The 22,062-nt window shown below is 48.7% G+C and overlaps 2 pseudogenes; both read left to right on the top strand.

Annotated features, from left to right (window-relative positions):
* Positions 1-17,151: 17,151 nt before the first annotated feature.
* LOC147702895 (18S ribosomal RNA) lies at positions 17,152-19,704 on the top strand (annotated as a pseudogene).
* A 528-nt stretch (positions 19,705-20,232) lies between these two features.
* The window catches only part of LOC147702894 (28S ribosomal RNA), a 12,168-nt pseudogene continuing 10,338 nt past the window's right edge, over positions 20,233-22,062 (top strand).

Below are 22,062 nucleotides of genomic sequence, written 5' to 3'. Positions count from 1 at the left end.
AATACAATCTAAACACATACCTAATCCTTGGGTCTATATTAGCGCACACATATACCTATGAGATAACAGAGTAATGTCCCACACAATTCTGCCTGGTCAATGTAAGTTTGTCCACAGAAACATTGATGTGCATCCATAGGGAGTTCTATGCATGACACACGGACTACAAAACCCAGGAATCTAAGCGGCCCATCTAAGGGCGTGTAACTGAACAATATAAAAGGGGTGTGTCATAACGTGCACAAAAACATTGTTGAGCCTCTGAGGAAAGCGCGCTTAGCGCTGAAACGCGTCAGGCTATATCGACTTTGGAACTGTGTAAAGGATTGTGATGCCTGCTTCTGTCTTTACCAATTAAAGGTACTGGTTGCCAGCTGTTGTCGGAGTGCGCTCTTGCCGAGGGGCAAATTTGGAGCTTTCATGTTTACACGGCGGCCCTGCCGTGAAGGACGCACCTCCCTGGTAATGCGGGGACCATGCGGTTTGAATCTGCAAAACCGCTATTATGGACCACCAGCTTTGAGGATTTTAGGCAGAACGACATCACGAGGCCCATCTGAGGGCTTGTAAGTTCATCCACAGAAACATTGATGTGCATCCATTGGGATTTCTATGCATGACACACGGACTACAAAACCCAGGAATCTTAGCGGCCCATCTAAGGGCGTGTAACTGAACAATATAAAAGGGGTGTGTCATAACGTGCACAAAAACATTGTTGAGCCTCTGAGGAAAGCGCGCTTAGCGCTGAAACGCGTCAGGCTATATCGACTTTGGAACTGTGTAAAGGATTGTGATGCCTGCTTCTGTCTTTACCAATTAAAGGTACTGGTTGCCAGCTGTTGTCGGAGTGCGTTCTTGCCGAGGGGCAAATTTGGAGCTTTCATGTTTACACGGCAGCCCTGCCGTGAAGGACGCACCTCCCTGGTAATGCGGGGACCATGCGGTTTGAATCTGCAAAACCGCTATTATGGACCAACAGCTTTGAGGATTTTAGGCAGAACGACATCACGAGGCCCATCTGAGGGCTTGTAAGTTTATCCACAGAAACATTGATGTGCATCCATTGGGAGTTCTATGCATGACACACTGACTACAAAACCCAGGAATCTAAGCGGCCCATCTAAGGGCGTGTAACTGAACAATATAAAAGGGGTGTGTCATAACGTGCACAAAAACATTGTTGAGCCTCTGAGGAAAGCGCGCTTAGCGCTGAAACGCGTCAGGCTATATCGACTTTGGAACTGTGTAAAGGATTGTGATGCCTGCTTCTGTCTTTACCAATTAAAGGTACTGGTTGCCAGCTGTTGTCGGAGTGCGTTCTTGCCGAGGGGCAAATCTGGAGCTTATATATATGTATATATATATATATATATATATATATATATATATATATATATATATATATATATATATATATATATATTCACTGAAAAAACCATAGGTTATAGACCATATATAGTTAGGGATTAGCATTTACAAAACCTTATTTTACTCGCACAAAACCATTGAAATTCCCATATATAGTTAGTTGCACTAACTATATATCGCGCACCCGCAATCCACTGCTGATGATGTCACATATTACATCATTCATGACATGGTCAGTGACATCACTGATGAGATCACTGATGACAACATCCAGTGACTGTATGTTTCTGTAAAGTTAAAATATGTCTTACATATTGAAGAATGAGTGGATGTATAAGTGTCTGGATGAAGGATTTAGTAGGTGCATGACTGACTGTATGAGTGAGTGATTAAATGTGTCTCACTGAGTGCATGGGTTAGTGACTAAACTGTCTTAATTTGTGCATCATTATATATGTTGTTCTGTAAACTGCTGCATGTTTAAATCAGTAGCTATATGAGTAACTATATGGGTTATTGAATGGTTGCCCAAGTATTTGTATGGGAGACTGAGTATGTGTGTCATGTCATGTCACTGACCATGTCATGAATGATGTAATATGTGACATCATCAGCAGTGGATTGCGGGTGCGCGATATATAGTTAGTGCAACTAACTATATATGGGAATTTCAATGGTTTTGTGCGAGTAAAATAAGGTTTTGTAAATGCTAATCCCTAACTATATATGGTCTATAACCTATGGTTTTTTGAGTGAATTTTCAAGGTTTTGTAAATGCAAATTCCTAACTATATATGGTCTATAACCTATGGTTTTTTCAGTGAATTTCATTGTTTTTTTAAAAGCTAATATCTATAGCTGTAAAATATATTCTTTATTACGTGACGTATCACGTAGCCACGTGAGACGCCTCATGACGCGTCGCATAACCGTGACGTATCGTCTCTGCAGCGCAAACAAAACCCGTAACGTAAGCGCGCCGGAGCATGCTTACAGATATATATATATTTTTTTAACCTTAATTAGACAAAATCCACACGTGCACATATCTTGAGGCCTTGCAAAGGCACATCAAACAAACAGTCCCTACAATTTTGCCAAGTTTGGTGGAAATCTATTCCTTTAAATTTTATTTTACTGTTTCTCTTGGTTTTCCCCTTGTTACCTTACCCCTTTCCTTCATTTACACCTTTTTTTTTTCCACTCTTGTCTCTCGATCCTTCCGAGAGACAAGATGGCGGCCGCTCCGGACTGTTTACAATGTTGACAGCCAATCAGCTTCTCCTCAGACTCCCGTTACGCTGCCGGTTAGCTACCCAGTTAGCTGCCCGGTTCGCGTACCGGGACGCGCCTCTACGGCGAAAAATCGCATTTTTTTTTTTTTTTTTTGCCCTGCGGGGCACTTTAATATCCCCCTCATCAATCCTAGGGGGTCAGGAGGGGTCTACCTTGCCCCCTTTCCTTCATTTCCCCCTTCGTTTTTCACCACCTCTTGTCTCTCGATCCTACAGAGAGACAAGATGGCAGCCGCTCCGGACTGTTTACAATGTTGACAGCCAATCAGCTTCTCTTTAGACTCCCGTTACTCTGCCGGTTAGCTGCCCGGTTCGCGTACCGAGACGCGTCTCTACGGCGAAAAATCGCAATTTAAAAAAAAAAAAAAATTTTGCCCCGCGGGGCACTTTAATATCCCCCTCATCAATCCTAGGGGGTCAGAAGGGGTCTACCTTGCCCCCTTTCCTTCATTTCCCCCTTCGTTTTGGCCTCCTCTTGTCTCTCAATCCTACCGAGAGACAAGATGGCAGCCGCTCCGGACTGTTTAGAATGTTGACAGAGACCGGAGAGCCAATCAGCTTCGCTTCGCAAAGTTCCGTTACGCGAAAAGTACGCGAACCGGAGCGCTACCCGGGACGCTGTCACAGATATATCTGTTTTTTAAAACGTTAATTTCTCAAAATCCACTGGAGCACATATTTTGAGACCCAGCAAAGGCACATCGGGCTATCAGTCCCTACAATTTTGCCAAGTTTCGTGCAAATCCATTCAGCCGTTCGAGCTAAAAGTGAGGCCAAACGCCCTATGGAAAACTCAATGTTAAAAACGCGTTTTGGGACCCCCCATTTTTCTCGGCCCCCCCTTGAAGAAACCCCCCCAAATTTTCAGGGGCTGCTCAGAAACAAAATGTGCCATTTTCCTGAAAATTTCAGCCGATTACGTCCACAAACGCCAAAATTATTAGACATAGAATTTTCAAAAGTCCCATAGAGAAAAAATCCTAACTATATATACCTACTGGCGACCGCCAGTAGGTAATATATATATATATGTATATATATGTATATATATATATATATATATATATGTATATATATGTATATTCACTGAAAAAACCATAGGTTATAGACCATATATAGTTAGGAATTCGCATTTACAAAACCTTATTTTACTCACACAAAACCATTGAAATTCCATATATAGTTAGTTGCACTAACTATATATCGCGCACCCGCAATCCACTGCTGATGATGTCACATATTACATCATTCATGACATGGTCAGTGACATCACTGATGACATCACTGATGACATCTCAAATGACATCACTGATGACATCTCAAATGACATCACTGATGACATCACTGATGACATCTCATTTGACATTACTGATCACATCACTGATGATATCATTCATGTGATAATACGATGAACCTCTTCAGACTCTAATATAACCTTAGATACAATCAGTGTAAACAGACACTCACAGACTGTCACTCATCCATGGAGTTACTCACACACCTAGTCAGTCAATCAAAGAATCAATCACACCTCCATTTCCTCAACTATACAGTTATACAAACTTTACTTATTCAAACATATACTAACACATATTAACTCTCTTATACAATCCCTGATACAAGTTCACAATGATCCATACAGCCACTCACACATTCACTGGCTCTTATGCACAGTTATTTATATATGTCAACTCTCACATGAACTGTGTTTTACATATGTACTTACTTTGACATGTAGCAATGTAGCACTGAGATATCCATTCACTCACCAATACACTCATGCACACAGTCAACCGCCCATACAGCTGTTTCCACATGCACTTTTGAAACCATACATCTAGTGAATCAACTGCTCACACATCTATGCACAGAGTCATACACCTCCCAGCCACCCACACACACACTCAGTATCCCATACAAATACTTGGGCAACCAATCAATAACCCATATAGTTACTCATATAGCTACTTATCAACACATGCAACAGTTTACAGAACAACAGACATAATGATGCACAAATTAAGACAGTTTAGTCACTAACCCATGCACTCAGTGAGACACATTTAATCACTCACTCATACAGTCAGTCATGCACCTACTAAATCCTTCATCCAGACACTTATACATCCACTCATTCTTCAATATGTAAGACATATTTTAACTTTACAGAACCATACAGTCACTGGATGTTGTCATCAGTGATGTCATCAGTGATGTCATCAGTGATGTCACTGACCATGTCATGAATGATGTAATATGTGACATCATCAGCAGTGGATTGCGGGTGCGCGATATATAGTTAGTGCAACTAACTATATATGGAATTTCAATGGTTTTGTGTGAGTAAAATAAGGTTTTGTAAATGCGAATTCCTAACTATATATGGTCTATAACCTATGGTTTTTTCAGTGAATTTTCAAGGTTTTGTAAATGCTAATTCCTAACTATATATGGTCTATAACCTACGGTTTTTTCAGTGAATTTTCAAGGTTTTGTAAATGCTAATTCCTAACTATATATGGTCTATAGCCTATGGTTTTTTCAATGAATATATATATATACATACATATATAAACATATATCATCTGTATATCTACATATAAATACAAACATAAATGCATGCATACATATACTTATATGCATTTTAGGGTTGTTAGGGCGTTTTCGTGTGTATTATGTTGCTTTTTTAGGGCTTTTGGGTCAATTAAGTAGGGTTCCCGGAGCCTAGGGCTGAGGGGCCGGTTCAGTTTCGTGCGTATTGGTGTTGGCAAGGTTTTGAGGGATTTTGGCGGTTTTTGGTCGAGATTTGGCCGTTTTATGGCTTTTTTTTGTGTTTGCGGGGGGCGCGTATTCGGGTTGAAATTCGTCCCCGTTCCAGTGGATGGATTGGGCTGATTTTTGGTGAGATGTTAGGGAATAGCTGGAACTAGTGTCCAGCCAAGGTTGAAGCGGATCGGAGCAGTGGAAGTGCTTTAAAGAGCAATTTTTGTGCGGAGTAGCGAATTGTCATGTTATTCAATGGGAGTTTTTGGTGCGCATGGAGAAGGTGAATTTGGGGTGTTCCAGTTGCGCTAGAGGGACGGGGCTTGGGTGAGCTGTAGAGAGATTGGATCGGCAGGTGTGCCGAATTTTTGGGATTTGTTGGCCGAAGGGAAGGGTGTGCTTGGGCAAAGTCGATTTGGTGAAAACGGTGCGTTATTTACATGAAAGTTGAAAAAACACTAATAAAAGCAAAGCTAAAAAGCCACCTCATTACAAACAGAATGGCTTTAACTTAAATGAGGGCGAGATCTATTGCATTTTCAATGCTTGTTTACTTTGGTTCCATCAAGAAGGCATTCAGATGTGTCACACATTTGCCATAAATTCTGAATGTTAGCACTCTAGTTGCACATTAGATCACTGTAGTAAAGCTACTGCTCACCAGGGACGTCTGCTGCTGGTATTCAAAGTGCATGTTTCAGTCTGCATGTCAGAATTTTTTTAATGAAATAGAAGAGGATTTGAGAAGTCACTCAAAATGATCCCTAATTTTTCTTTCTGAAGCACTAATCATACTTTCTATGGCAAAATTAACCCCCTCATGTTGTTCCTTTTTACATTGAGTGTTTTCAGACTTACCACTTCATTCCAATCAAGATGGCTTCTGGTGGGCCATACTTTTGTCATAAGTAAGACTGTTAGCGCTCTAGTTGTTCTTTAGAACACTCTGGGACATTCTGTCATTGGGCTATACTTGGGGTACATCTGGGTGATATTTGGGCTACATTTAGGCTCTTTTGTCTCTGGTGGCCATCTTGCGAGACTATGTCAGAATTTTTTAATGAAATTGAAGAGGGTTTGAGAAGTCACTCAAAATGTGCCCTAATTTTTCTTTCTGCAGCACTAATCATAATTCATATGGCAAAATATACCCCCTCATTTTGTTCCTTTTTAAATTAAATGTTTTAAGAGTTACCACTTTATTCCAATCAAGATGGCTTCAGGTGTGCCATACCTTTGTAATAAGTAGGACTGTTAGCGCTCTAGTTGTTCTTTAGAACACTCTGGGACATTCTGTCATTGGGCTATACTTGGGCTACATCTGGGTGATATTTGGGCTACATTTGGGCTCTTTTGTCTCTGGTGGCCATTTTGGGAGACTGCATGTCAGAATTTTTTAATGAAATAGAAGAGGATTTGGAAAGTCACTCAAAATGTGCCCTAATTTTTCTTTCTGCAGCACTAATAATAACTTCTATTGCATAATATACCCCCTCATTTTGTTCCTTTTTAAATTAAATGTCTTAAGAGTTACCACTTTATTCCCATCACGATGGCTCCAGGTGTGCTATACCTTTGTAATAAGTAGGACTGTTAGCGCTCTAGTTGTTCTTTAGAACACTCTGGGACATTCTGTCATTGGGCTATACTTGGGCTACATCTGGGTGATATTTGGGCTACATTTGGGCTCTTTTGTCTCTGGTGGCCATTTTGGGAGACTGCATGTCAGAATGTTTTAATGAAATAGAAAAGGATTTGAGAAGTCACTCAAAATGTGCCCTAATTTTTCATTCTGCAGCACTAATCATACTTTCTATGGCAAAATATACCCCCTCATGTTGTTTCTTTTTAAATTAAATGTTTTAAGAGTTACCACTTTATTCCAATCAAGATGGCTTCAGGTGTGCCATACCTTTGTAATAAGTAGGACTGTTAGCGCTCTAGTTGTTCTTTAGAACACTCTGGGACATTCTGTCATTGGGCTATACTTGGGCTACATCTGGGTGATATTTGGGCTACATTTGGGCTCTTTTGTCTCTGGTGGCCATTTTGGGAGACTGCATGTCAGAATGTTTTAATGAAATAGAAAAGGATTTGAGAAGTCACTCAAAATGTGCCCTAATTTTTCATTCTGCAGCACTAATCATACTTTCTATGGCAAAATATACCCCCTCATGTTGTTTCTTTTTAAATTAAATGTTTTAAGATTTACCACTTTATTCCAATCAAGATGGCTTCAGGTGTGCCATACCTTTGTAATAAGTAGGACTGTTAGCGCTCTAGTTGTTCTTTAGAACACTCTAGGAGGCTGCAGTAGAACACAAAGGAATCAACTGACAGTCTCTGTCCTTGTTGGATGTACATGTTTTACTGAGAATGTCAGACTTCATTTTCACATGACTGAGAAAGATAATGTGAATTTACAGAAAATATGCTTTCAGTTTAGCTTATAGATCCCCTTCCAAACCACTGTGGGAAAATCATGAGATATTAGTTTTCTTTCAAACAATATTCATGATATCACAGCAGAAGGTTTTTTCACATGGTAAAATCACCTTAGAACCCACCACAATTCCTAAAACGAGTATGGTACCATCAACAAATGATTTATAATGTAACTAAAGTCCTAAAACCCTCTATTAACTACAATGCTTTTTAATGAGGTGCTATCATGTATATTGGTCCCAAGATGGCTGCCAACACTTCTTGGATGAAGTGCTGACAGCCAATCAGATCAGATGTGTGGTTAGGCTCCGCCCAGATATATATATTTTTTTGAACCTAAATTACTCAAAATCCACTGGAGCACATATATTGAGACCTAGCAAAGGCACATCAGGCTAACAGTCCCTACAATTTTGCCAAGTTTCGTGCAAATCCATTCAGCCGTTCGAGCTAAAAGTGAGGCCAACCGCCCTATGGAAATTAACATGGGAAAAATGTGTTTTGGGACCCCCCTTTTTTCTCGGCCCCCCCTTGATGAAACCCCCCCAAATTGTCAGGGGCTGCTCAGAAACAAAATGTTCAATTTTCCTGAAAATTTCAGCCAATTCCGTCCACAAACGCCAAAGTTATTAGACATAGAATTTTCAAAAATCCCATAGAGAAAAAATCCTAACTATATATACCTACTGGCGACCGCCAGTAGGTAATATATATATATATATATATATATATATAAAAACAAATCCCAGCCGCTCTCGACACGGCTTCTGTTGGGTGCGGACCTCTTTCTCCCTCCAACTCCTTAATCCAGGAATTAGGACGCCATCACATGTAGTAAAGTGAGCAGTGCAGTTTTAATGTTCTGCCATTTGACAAGCAAGTGCTCTCCCTGACGCGTTTTGCTCTGCACGCAGAGCTTGATCACATGACGCGTCAGGAGTAGGCACGGCAATTTAAAGAAATAAAAGCTCATGTGACTAAAGAAATCGATCACATGAGTCCAAAACGAGTGCAACAGGTTGTTAAATTAACAAATTCATAGCATGCTGCTTGTAAATACATTGCACAGTTTACCACGCAAATCCAAAAAATGTATATATCGTCCTTGGTTTTTTAGAAAAATTTGAGCATAGTGCTCATAGATACAGATGCGATAAAATGCAAATAGGTGAGCATATATCAAATATCAATAATGGTAAACAGTATCTTAGCAATTGTCGGCTGTCAATCAGCAAAATAAAGTGCTAGTGCAACAATCAACTCAATGTAAATAGATACATCTGATGATTTAGATACAATAAAGTGCAAGTGCCTGTATATATAGATATTATAATCATTGTATTCTCTGGCACTAACTGTATTCATAGGTTGCCATCTTTTCTCTCGTGGATAACATGACTTGGACCTAGGTCTCAGTCACTCGAGTTGTTTCTTTAATGAATGCATTGCAAGTTAAAGGAAGTGACCCGCTTAGAGCCACCCTGGTCCCTTACCACCGCCTCTCAGCATTCCGTACAAATGAAGAGTCGGTCAGACAGTAGAGAATACAAACCAAGTATATTTTATTCAGGTACACTCGAGCGGAGTCCAGTCTGACCAGTTTCCTAGGATTGCTGCAGAGGGACTGACTTCAGCAAACATAGAGATACATTTTTTATGTTTCTGAACCAAGAATGTCCCACCTATAATGGAAATCTACTAGCAGGTGTAGCTAAAACAAAGAAGAACAGTAAGGCGAGTCGCGACTCTATGACCGGGCACACATAATCTTTATGCCAAGGTCGTTCTGTTTGTGTCTATCGCTAGGCTAGTGGGAAAAAGCCTCTTTCTATGGGAAAGGAATGCGTTAATAAGAACAGTCTAATTATTAGCAGAGCAAGGCCTAACCTTGGGGAAATGAACATTTTCACCGCCTGCTTTTCAAGTCAGAGAATATGTAGCTGACAACATGATTCAAATTGGTGCCCGAACATAAAATGGTGCAGCGAATGCTAACTTAAAACAAGAACAAAGCACAAACAAAATAGCAAAACATTTTCAATTCAGCAAAGTCTCATGTTTTTCTCTCCTCTGCAGGTGCGTTTCCGAAGAGTGCTTGTTAGTAAGAATATAGTCCTTGTTTACCTATAGGGAACTATGTGATTTAACTTGCCTAATTAAATTTTGGTCTTGGTTATGTAGCAAGTAGGGATGGGAAAGAACCACTTGCACCAAGTACATTCTTTGTTCAATGCTGAGAATTTAGGGAGTCTCCTTCTGATTGGGCCGTCCAGAGGGAGTCGATGAGACAGAGCTTCCAGAACATTCTACTGTGTATTAATTATTCGGTTCCTACAATAGATCCTGTCCTGACTTCGCTGACAGAAGACTTCTCGCAGCATTGCAGTTTTCCGTTGCTAAGCGTGTTTAGCTTCATGCTTGAATGCCTGTTTCATCCCCAGAACCTTAATTTGGTTTATCTGATGCGGACACTTTCCTCATTTAACTTCCCCTCATCATTTTCAATGCTTTATTTAGATTAGGGAGGTTCCTTTATTGAACATATCCACTTTATATTCTTTGTTTTGTACCTTATTATGTGTTGCATCTTTCTCATTATAATATACAAATTCAGACTGCACAATTATATAGATATGTACTGCTTTTGGACACCTTTATTTTATTAAATGATGGCTGTTTTTAACCTGGAGGAAATTTGCTAATAAACCTAAATGATTTAGACACCATCCTCTCTATCGCTATGGTGGAGCCTAATTGGTTTCACTGTAATTGAAATGTATTGCCGATTGTAGGATGTTACAGCGCATTCCGTTGTAACGCATGCCTTTTCCACGCATGCATTACAACGGAATGCCTTTCCCACACATAACCTTTACCACGAATATTCCTTTACCACGCATACTTTTATAACGATTTTCATTGTAAATTCATGCATGGTAAGAGCATACTCTTGGTAAAGGTTATTCCCTCACCCCTAAACCCTTCTTACAAATACCCCTCCCCTGCCCTTAACCTTTAAATCGGACCCCATTTTTCCCCTTAAATCCAATATTCCCCTTATCTTTCCACGTCGTCTCTTATCAATTTTCTTCCTGTTGACGTTGTACGTCGTTATGAGGAAACGGAAGTGTCTTTCCTTTCCCTCTAACGACACGGATTACCTCCACATAGAAACTGCAACAGGTGCGTTTTTTATTGGGGAGGAAACCCCCCCAAGCTCCCTGTTTTTTTCACGCTTTTTTGGGGGGGAGACCCCCCAAACCCCCTTTTTTATTTTTAGCCTTTATCACACATGCCTTTACTACGTATTTCGTAGTAAAGGTATGCGTGGTAAAGGCTACTCGTTGTAACCATGCATGGGTTGTAATGCATGCGTGGTTAAGTCATGCGTTGAAACAGCCGCGTTGTAGTAGCCGTTTCCCGTATTGCCATAGCTAGCTCCTTTCATACACTTTTAGTTGACAACCACCGATCCATACACTCAGTGAGGACCTTGTGTGATGACCACATCAGCATCTTTAGGTAGAAGAATTCTGCCCTATCACAATGATGGTGACACCTAAAACCAAAGCAACGAAATTGAGGAGATCAGTTAAGGAGCCCCTGACGAACCACAATTTTAGCACAGTCAAATATTTTCACTGTGGTAGTAACCATCACACAGGAAGGCATCCTCTTGTTATGCTGAAATGTGTCAGGAGTGGGCATTATGCCAGAGGTCATTCCAGCATGTCGACCATGTGTGCCTCTCTATGGAACTCCATTCTCTAACAGAGTGTGCCCAGGTATTTGAGGATCACTGAAAACAGTGCACATGATTCAAGTGGTTCCGGACTGCAAGGGGAACACTGAACATGTACATTCATTAGCAGAATAGTAGAAATGTAATTGAGCCCACTGATACCTGATTAATAGGGGGGAAGAATGTTTGTTAAATGTGATGATGAATATTTGATTGCCGCAATGAAAATCAATAAAATATGTTTACAAAAAAATGATTTAAGTGGTTCCAGTTACACTTGGGTAAATAGGTAAGATTTGGTTGACTTCAGCGGCTCTTCAAGCACTATTTTGCACTTTTGATCTCTAAAATTACTAACTTATGTTTGCATGGTCTGCTTTCATTCAGCTGTAGTGTCTGGTAAAAGACTAATGACATTTCAAAAGAGTGGTTTTGGGAAAAGGATGCAGGAGTACAGATGTCAAGTTTCAAAAAATGTTTCAGTGATATTCAGACATACTGACAACAAGCTCAATAGATTACAATGCATACAAATAATAGGTTGCTCCCAAATGATGTAGTGATGATGTGAAGCTCAAGTCTAGGGCTGGGCGTAGTTTGCGTAGCGCCCATTCGCACACTATGCAGAATTTTGGAAAAAATGTGTGGAAAACTAGGGCACGTCCTGAGGGTCCGTGTGCCCGGGACAGGGGTCCCTCGTGCCTGGGCAGACTCCCTGATCTCCCCGGCCTGGTTGGGCTGGAAAGCAGGGACCGGCCCCGGGCCTGGGTTTGGGAGCCCCGTCCTACGGCCTGCCAAGAGTCCATCTGCCCGGGACAAGGGCCCCTGGATAAGAGCCCCGGAGACCTGCAAGGCTCCTGGGCAGTCGTCCCCAGGCAGCTGGGCCCCAGGAGCGCTTGCAGGCCTCCCCATGCCTGAGGCCCAACGTGGGGTTTCGGAGCCCCCCTGAGCCCTGCAGCCCCGGAGCCCGCAGCCCGAGCCCTGCAGCACCCAAGCCCTGCAGGCCCTGAGCTCTGCAGCCCCGGAGCCCTGCAGCTCCTGAGCCCTGTAGCCCGAGCCCTGCAGCCCCCGAGCCATGCAGCCCCCAAGCCCTGCAGCCCCTGAGCCCTACAGCCCCAGAGCCCTGCAGTCCCGGAGCCCTTCAAGGGCAGGCGGGGTGGGAGCCCTCCCGTGAAGGTTCAGGTGGGCAGCTGGAAGTTCTTTCGGTCCTGGCCATCTGGTCGCACCTCTCCCCTCGGCCATCTGGTCGCACGCATTGCTTTCCAATGGGGCGACCAGATGGCCGGTCTTCCTTGGAAGTCCCGATGAAGCGCCATTTGCCTCCCTGGTCCCAGCAAACGCTCCAGGAGGCCGGGCGCCTCCGCGCCCTGGGTCCCCTCCGTCACTCTGTGCGCTAGGGTTCCAAGAAAGAGGGGTAGCCTTCCTCCGGATTACTAGGGCATGGTATGCCCGAACACCTCTCCCAGGCTGGCGGTTCTCTGCAGGTAACCAGGAGAGCTATTCTCAGACCTCACCTCTCCTCCATCCGGGGGGCTCCGGGCCACGGCATGGCAAAGTGCCTGGGACGGGCTCCATGGCTCCCGGGCAGTCCTACCCCGGGTTCCCTCCCTCAGGCCAACTGCATGGCAAAGTGCCCAGGACGGGCTCCATGAGTCGCGGGCAGTCCTCCCCCGGGCGTCTGGGTCCGAGAGCTCCGGGGGTCCTTCCGGTGCCTGAGGCACAGCCGGGGTCCCGAGCTCCTGAACCCTGCCCTGCGTGGGCAGGCAGGAGCCCTACCGCGAAGGCTCGGGTGGGCAGTTGGGAGTCCTTTCAATGCCGGCCATCTGGTCGCACCTTTCCCCTCTGCCATCTGGTCACACACAATGCTTTCCAATAGGGCAACCAAATGGCCAGGCTTCCCTGGAAGTCCAGATGAGGTGCTATTCGCCTCCCCAATCCCAGCGAGGGCTCAAGGAGGCCGGCCGCCTCGATGCCCTGTGTCCCCTCCGTCACTTGGTGCACGCGGGTTCCAAGAAAGAGGGGTAGCCGTTCTCCAGATTACTAGGGTCAGGGTATGCCCGGACACTCCTGCCGGGCTGGCGGTTCTCTGCTGAGGACCAGATGGGCTATGCCTGGGCAACACCTCTCTAGGCGTCTGGGGCTCCCTCCTCCAGGCCAACGGCATGGCAGAGTGCCCGGGATGGTCTCCATGGGTCCCGGGCAGTCCTCCCCGGGCGTCCGGGGCTCCCTCCTCTAGCCCAACAACGTGGCCAAGTGTCTAGGACGGGTTCCATGGGTCCCGGGAAGTCCTCCCCCAGGCGTCCAAGGCTCCCTCCCCAAGGCCAACGGCATGACAAAGTGCCCGGGACAGACTCCATGGTTCCCGGGCAGTCCTCCCCCTGGCATCCAAGGCTACCTCCTCAAGGCCAACGGTATGGCAGAGTGCCCCAGACGGACTCCATGGGTCCCGGGCAGTCCTCCCCTGGCCGTACGGGGCTCCCTCCCTCAGGCCAACTGCATGGCAAAGTGCCCAGGACGGGCTCCATGGGTCCCGGGCAGTCCTCCTCCAGCCGTCCGAGCCCAAGAGCTCTGGTGGTCCTCCCCATGCCTGAGGCTTAGCCAGGGTCCCCGGGCCCCTGAGCCCTGACCTGCGTGGGCAGGCAGGAGCCCTACCGCGAGGGCTCAGGTGGGCAGCTGGGAGTTCTTTTGATGCCGGCAATCTGGTCGCACCTTCCCCTCTGCCATTTGGTCACACGCAATGGGGCGACCAGATGGCCGGGCTTCCCTGGAAGTCCTGATGAGGTGCCATTCGCCTCCTCAATCCCAGCGAGGGCTTCAAGAGGACGGCACCTCCACGCCCTGCGTCCCCTCCATCACTCAGTGTGCGCGGGTTCCAAGAAAGAGGGGTAGCCTTCCTCTGGATTACTAGGGGCAGGGTATGCCCGGACACTCCTCCCAGGCTGGCGGTTCTCTGCTGGGGACCAGATGGGCTGTGCCTGGGTAAAACCTCCCTAGTCAGCCGGGGCTCCCTCCTCCAGGCCAACGGCATGGCCAAGTGCCCGGGACAGTCTCCAAGGGTCCCTGGCAGTCCTCCCCCCGGGCCCGAGAGCTCCAGCAGCCCCACCTGCGCATGAGGCCCAGCATCCGGGGTCTCGCCCTGCATGAGCAGGCGGCAGCCCTACCGCGAAGGCCTCGGTGCGGGCAGATGGGAGTCCTTTCAGTCCTGACCATGTGGTCGCACCTCTCCCCTCGGCCATCTGGTTGCACCCAATGCTTTCCTATGGGGCGACCAGATGGCCGGGCTTCCCTGGAAGTCCCGACGAGGTGCCATTTGCCTCCCGGATCCCAGCTAGGGCTCCAGGAGGTCAGCTGCATTCATGCCTTGGGTCTCCTGAGCCTCACGGTGCACACAGTATCCCAGAATAGAGGGGTAGCCTTCCTCTGGATTACTAGGGACAAGGTCCTCTGGGAACCCCCTCGGCCTAGCGGTCCTCAGCCGGCAGCTGGACGGGCCAGGATGCCACCCCAGCCCTGGGTCCGTCCCGGGGCCTGCTGCGTGGCAGGATGCCCTGGATGGGGTTCGGTGGGCTGGGTCCAGGGGCCCCGGGGAGAGCGGCCTCCACACCCCGGGCTCTGGCCTGAGTCCAGCTGCATGGCAGGGTGCCCGCAACAGGGTCCAGAGTCTGGTGATCGGGCCCTGGGCCCTGTCCCCCGGCATGCTGCACTGCCAAAGGCCCGGGACGGGGTTCCGTTGTGCCCAGGGAGCCTCCCCTTGCTTGGCTGGGTTCAGGAGCTCTGGAGAGGGTGGCCTCCCCACCCCGGGCTCCATCCTCGGTCCTGCCGTGTGGCAGTGTGCCCGGGATGGTGTCCGGCAGGCCCGGGGAGGCTTCCCCTACCCCTCCGGGCCTGGGAGACCTAGCTCGATCCAGGGGCCTGGCCCGGCCCCGGGTCGGGTGCTCCGGCCCTTGGCCCTGTCCCCCGGGCTGCTGCTTTACCAAGGGCCCAGGACAGGGGGCCGTCAGTCCCATGCATGCGTCCCCTGCTTGTCAAGGTGTCCGCCGGCCCTGGGTCAGAGGTCCTGTCGGGTCCCCCTTGCAGCCTCCATGGCTGAGGCCCAGCTGGGGCCCTGGGCCTCCTGTCCCCCATGTTCCGGCGCACGCTCACTCTTTCGTTGGGGCACAGGGTGACCAGACAGCTTCCCTTTCATGCCCCGCCATATGGTCGCCCGGATCCCCTCGGCCATCTGGTTGCCCGGATCCCCTCGGCCATCTGGTCACCCACAATGCTTTCCTATGGGGCGACCAGATGGCCGGACTTCCCTGGAAGTCCCGATGAGGTGCCATTTGCCTCCCGGATCCTAGCGAGGGCTCCAGGAGGTCGGGTACTTTCTCACCTTGAGTCCCCTCTGTCATCTCGTGTGCATGGATTACAAGAAAGGGGGGTCATTTTTCTCTGGATTACTAGGGAGAGGGTCAGTCAGACCTCTGTGAGGTCTGGTGATTCTGAATCAGGGGAAGGTAGAACCTGGGCCCGCCCGCCGGGGCCCCCAGGGGCCCGGATACGCACCTACCTCTCAGTCCCTTCCCGATGGTCCTTTTTCTCTGAGATATTTTCCTAAGTGAGACCTCCGTGAGGTCCGGTGATGCTGAGACGGGGGAGGCGGCACCCGGGGCCCCCAGGGGCCCGGTGCGCACCTGCCTCTCAGTCCCTTCCCGAAGGTCTTTTTTTTCCGAGTTTGCTCAGGCAGACCTCCGTGAGATCAGGCGAAGCTGAGACGGGGAAGGCAGCACCCAGGGCCCGCCCGCAGGGGTCACCAGCGGCCCGGGTACTCACCTGCCTCACTGGCCCCTTTCTGATGGTCCTTTTTCTCTGAGTCTGCTTGCCCCGGCAGCAGGCAGGCAGGGGATGCTAAGCCAGCATACCCCCTGCGCAAGGTGGCCTGCCAGGGGATGCCCTGGCTGTACTCTGATCGATTGGGCACTCTCGGTCCGTTTAGGGATGGACTGCTTGGCCAGCCTCAGCTTTTGTTTCAAGCAAAGAGCTTCCACCCCGCATGGACCGTCTGACTCGAGAGAGGGCCTGCCGCATGGCGGTAGGTCGTTCACCCTACCCAGCAGAGAGAAGGCTGAGCGGCCCCGGCAGCTCGTGCCCCCCAGTGGTCTGATCCGAGCGGAAGGGGTCAGGTGGCGCCAGGCCCTCGGATGCTGCCTGGCCGGCAGGTCTGTGGGCCCTGTGCGCCACGCTGTCACCCCTCTCCGCCCAGCATGTTTCCACAGCAGCTCAGAACAATCGTTCCGAGGGGTTCTGCCGCCACCAGGCCCCGGCACCCCTGCGTCTCGCTCAGGCTGCTCCTCGGCCTGCCTCCCCATCCTAGGGGAGACGGCTGGGCGCGCCAGTGCCCATGCGACCACACCGCTCCACACCCCTCCAGCAAGCACTCCAGCCCAGGCGTGCGAGCTCCTTCCCCTGGCAGGCTCCTGAGAGATGGAGGGGGTGCGTGAAGGTTGCCGGTCGGGGAGATGGGCACGCGGCCCTCACCCCGTCATTAGGTGCGGCTACTTGGTTGATCCTGCCAGTAGCATATGCTTGTCTCAAAGATTAAGCCATGCACATGTAAGTATACACAGCCGGTACAGTGGAACTGTGAATGGCTCATTAAATCAGTTATGGTTCCTTTGATCGCTCCATCTGTTACTTGGATAACTGTGGTAATCCTAGAGCTAATACATGCCGACGAGCGCTGACCTCCCAGGATACGTGCATTTATCAGACCAAGACCAATCCGGGCTCTCCAGGCCGCTTTGGTGACTCTAGATAACCTCGGGCCGATCGCACGTCCCCGTGACGGCGACGATACATTCGGATGTCTGCCCTATCAACTTTCGATGGTACTTTCTGTGCCTACCATTGTGAAAAAGGGTAAGGGGGAATCAGGGTTTGATTCCGGTGAGGGAGCCTGAGAAACGGCTACCACATCCAAGGAAGGCAGCAGGTGCACAAATTACCCACTCCCGACTCGGGGAGGTAATGACGAAAAATAACAAACAGTACTCTTTCGAGGCCCTGTAATTGGAATGAGTACACTATAAATCCTTTAACGAGGATCCATTGGAGGGCAGGTCTGGTGCCAGCAGCCGTGGTAATTCCAGCTCCAATAGCGTATATTAAAGTTGTTTCAGTTAAAAAGCTCATAGTTGGATCTTGGGATCGAGATGGCGGTCCGCCGCGAGACGAGCTACTGCCTGTCCCGGGCCCCTGCCTCTCGGCGCCCCCTTGATGCTCTTGACTGAGTGTCCTGGGCGTCCGAAGCGTTTACTTTGAAAAAATTAGAGTGTTCAAAGCAGGCCGGTCACCTGAATACTTCAGCTAGGAATAATGGAATAGGATTCCGGTTCTATTTTGTTGGATTTCGGAACTGGGGCAATGATTAAGAGGGACGGCCGGGGGCATTCGTATTGTGCCACTAGAGGTGAAATACTTGGACTGGTGCAAGACGAACCAAAGCAAAAGCATTTGCCAAGAATGTTTTCATTAATCAAGAATCAAAGTCGGAGGTTCGAAGACGATCCGATACCTTCATAGTTCCGTAAAAAATGAACGGAGATGCACTCCTTTCTTCCTACTTTTCTGTGTATTTATTTAACTTTTTGTTTAGTCTAAATGACTATAATCAGCGTGCTGCAGGGGTAGCGCGGTTGTCTTTCCCGTGCCTCACTGTGAACCTCCCTATCTCGAGACCCAAGGTCCCGACCCCCACGCACTGTAGTATTGGTTATACCTTTCTATGATAACACAAATTTCTCAACATAATCTCTATAGGTTACACATTCTTAATGTTTTATTTCGACACCAGAATGTAAATTTTAGACATAATCATCACAAAAACAATGCATATTCATGAAAATATAATCACATTACATTTCTCACATTTTATACATAAAGAAATTAATTTCCACAAATTTTTCTGTGATTCCTTTTAAATGCTCAATGCATTTCGGCTCATACTAGACCCTACATCGGGAGCCTGTTTCATCTAAAAAAACAATGCAACACAATCATCAGCAAAGTCTCCATGCTGAAGAATTCAAAACAGTATTTTCAATTATTGAGCATTTAAAAGGAATCACAGAAGAATTTGTGGAATTTAATTTCTGGGATGATTATGTCTAAAATTTACATTCTGGTGTCGAAATAAAACAATAAGAATGTGTAACCTATAGAGATTATGTTGAGAAATTTGTGTTATCATAGAAAGGTATAACCAAAAGCTACAGTGCGTGGGGGTCGGGACCTTGGGTCTTGAGATAGGGACCTTCATAGTTCCGACCATAAACGATGCCAACTAGCGATCTGGCGGCATTATTCCCATGACCCGCTTAGCAGCTTCCGGGAAACCAAAGTTTTTGGTTTCCGGGGGAAGTATGGTTGTAAAGCTGAAACTTAAAGGAATTGACGGAAGGGCACCACCAGGAGTGGAGCCTGCAGCTTAATTTGACTCAACACGGGAAACCTCACCCGCCCGGACACGGAAAGGATTAACAGATTGATAGCTTTCTCGATTATGTGGGTGGTGGTGCATGGCGGTTCTTAGTTGGTGGATCGATTTGTCTGGTTTATTTCGATAACGAACGGGACTCCTCCATGATAACTAGTTACCAACCCCCAGCGGTCGGCGTCCAACTTCTTAGAGGGACAAGTGGCGTTCAGCCACACGAGATCGGGCAATAACAGGTCTGTGATGCCCTTAGATGTCCGGGGCTGCACGCGCTCTACACTGAATGGATCACCGTGTTTCTACCCTTCGCCGACAGGTACGGGAAACCCACTGAACCCCCTTCATGATAGGGATTGGGGATTGCAATTATTTCCCATGAACGAGGAATTCCCAGTAAGTGTGGGTCATAAGCTTGCGTTAATTAAGTCCCTTTCCATTGTACACACCGCCCGTCGCTACTACCGATTGGATGGCTTAGTGAGGTCCTCGGATCGGCCCCGCCGGGGTCGGTAACAGCCCTGGCGGAGCGCCGAGAAGATGATCAAACTTGACTATCTAGAGGAAGTAAAAGTCGTAACAAGGTTTCCGTAGGTGAAACTGCGGAAGGATCATTAACGGCAGAGCGGCCCGAGTGACTGACGGTGCCAGCCTGAAGCCCTCGGCCGCCTCCTGAAAGCATGAACCGTAGGCACAGGTACCGGCCCTGCCCTGGCACACCCCACCCGGCAGAGCGGTCCGCGGCCACATGGGGTGCTTGGGTAAGGACCGGGACTTTGGAGTGCCTCTACGCTCTCGGGGAGGGCCTGATCGACGTGTGTGGGACCAGGGATGGGGCGGCCCCTGTCCCCTGTCCCTCTCTGAGATGGAACCCAAGTTTACCCGGCACGACATCCCCTCGGGTGGAGGGAAACCAAATGGCAGTGCATCCTCGGGCTGGTACCATCCCTCCCTTGAAAGGCCCTGGTGCCGGCTGGGCCCTCCCACCTCCGCGGCCGGCTTCCCGGGGAGGGCGAACCCATTCCAGATGCGATCTGGGGAAAGAGGGCGCGTGCTGCTGGGATGCCAGGCCCCCCTGCTCCGGCAGGGGGGCTTGCCTTCCCTGGCAACCCCCTTTTGACGCTCCGGCATCATTCTTCCGACTACGACCTAAGATCAGATGTGGCGACACGCTGAATTTAAGCATATTACTAAGGAGAGGAAAAGAAACTAACCAGGATTCCCCCAGTAACGGCGAGTGAAGAGAGAAGAGCCCAGCGCTAAATCCCCACCTGGCAGGGGCGCGGGAAATGTGGCGTACAGAAGACCGACTCCCCGGCGTTCTTAGGGAACCCAAGTCCTTCTGATCGAGGCTCACCCCGCGGACAGCGTTAGGCCGGTAGCGGCCTTTGGAGTGCCTGGTTCGGGTCTTCTTGGAGTCAGGTTGCTTGGGAATGCAGCCCAACTCAATCAATCAATCAGAGTACTTCTAAAGCGCGCTACTTACCCATGAGGGTCTCAAGGCGCTGAGGGGAGGGGGGGGGGGGTGCTGCTACTGTTCGAAGAGCCAGGTCTTGAGGAGTCTTATGAAGGCTAGTAGGTCTTGGGTCTGCCGTATGTGGGTAGGGAGGGTGTTCCAGGTCTTTGCGGTGAGGTAGGAGAAGGATATGCCACCGGAGGTCGTATGTTGGATGCGGGGGACAGCGTTAAGGGTGAGGCTGGCGGAGCGGAGCTGGCGAGTGGGGGTGTGGAAGCTGAGTCTGCTGTTCAGGTAGGCTGGTCCGGCATTGTGGAGTGCTTTGTGTGCGTGGGTGAGGAGCTTGAAGGTGATCCTCTTGTCGACGGGGAGCCAGTGTAGGTTTCTCAGGTGGGGGGGTAATGTGGCTGCAGCGGGGGACGTTGACGATCAGTCGGGCAGAGGCGTTTTGGATGCGTTGTAGTCGTCGTAGGTGTTTAGCTGGGATTCCTGCGTAGAGTGCGTTGCCGTAGTCCAGTCTGCTGCTGACGAGGGCATGCATCCCCGTTCTTCAATTTTCGGTCAGGATCCACTTGTAGATGTAGGGTGTTGTAGCAGTTGGAGGAGATGGCGTTGACCTGTTTAGACATGGAGAGGGAGGAGACGAGGATGAATCCTAGGTTGCGTGCATGGTCGGTGGGTGTTGGTGCTGTTCCCTTTGTGGTTGGCCACCAGGAGTCGACCCAGGCTGAGGCCGAGGATGAGGACCTCCGTCTTGTCGAGTTCAGCTTCAGACGGCTGCTCCTCATCCAGTCGGCGACAGCCTTCATTCCCTCATGGAGGTTGGTTTTGGCAGTGTGTGGGTCCTTGGTGAGGGAGAGGATGAGCTGGTTGTTGTCGGCGTAGGAGATGATGTTGAGGTTGTGATAGCGGGCCACTTGTGCGAGGGGGGCATGTAGACGTTGAACAGCGTCAGGCTGAGGGATGAGCCCTGGGGGACGCCGCAGATGATGTCGGTGGCTTCGGATTGGAAGGGTGGGAGGCGGACTCTCTGGGTTCTGCCTGAGAGGAAGGACGTGATCCAGTCGAGGGCCTTCTCTTGGATTCCAGCTTCTAGGAGGCGTGTCTTTAGAGTGCGATGGCATACCGTATCGAAGGCGGGCTGACAGGTCCAGGAGGATGAGGGCTGATGTTTTGCTGTTGTCTTGTTGGCGCCTGATGTCGTCTCTGGCGGTGATGAGGGCTGTCTCGGTGCTGTGGTTGCGTCTGAATCCGGACTGGGACGGGCCCAAGATGTTGTTGTCTTCCATGTGGTGGACCAATTGCATGTTGAAGATTTTCTCAATGACCTTTGCCGGGGATCAGGAGCAGGGAGATGGGCCGGAAGTTTTTGAGGTCCTTGGGGTCCTCTTTGGGCTTCTTGAGGAGGGCGTTGATTTCAGCTTCCAGCTTTCTGGTAATGTAGCTGTTTTGAAGGAGAGGTTGATGACCTTCCGTAGTTGGGGTGCGATGGCTGCGTCCAAAGCGGGTGGTAAACTCC

Source organism: Lissotriton vulgaris, chromosome 7 (genome assembly GCF_964263255.1).
Source record: "Lissotriton vulgaris chromosome 7, aLisVul1.2, whole genome shotgun sequence".
Taxonomy (NCBI): domain Eukaryota; kingdom Metazoa; phylum Chordata; class Amphibia; order Caudata; family Salamandridae; genus Lissotriton; species Lissotriton vulgaris.
Note: the sequence above shows the minus strand (reverse complement) of the source record. Positions and strands in the feature narration are given on the sequence as shown.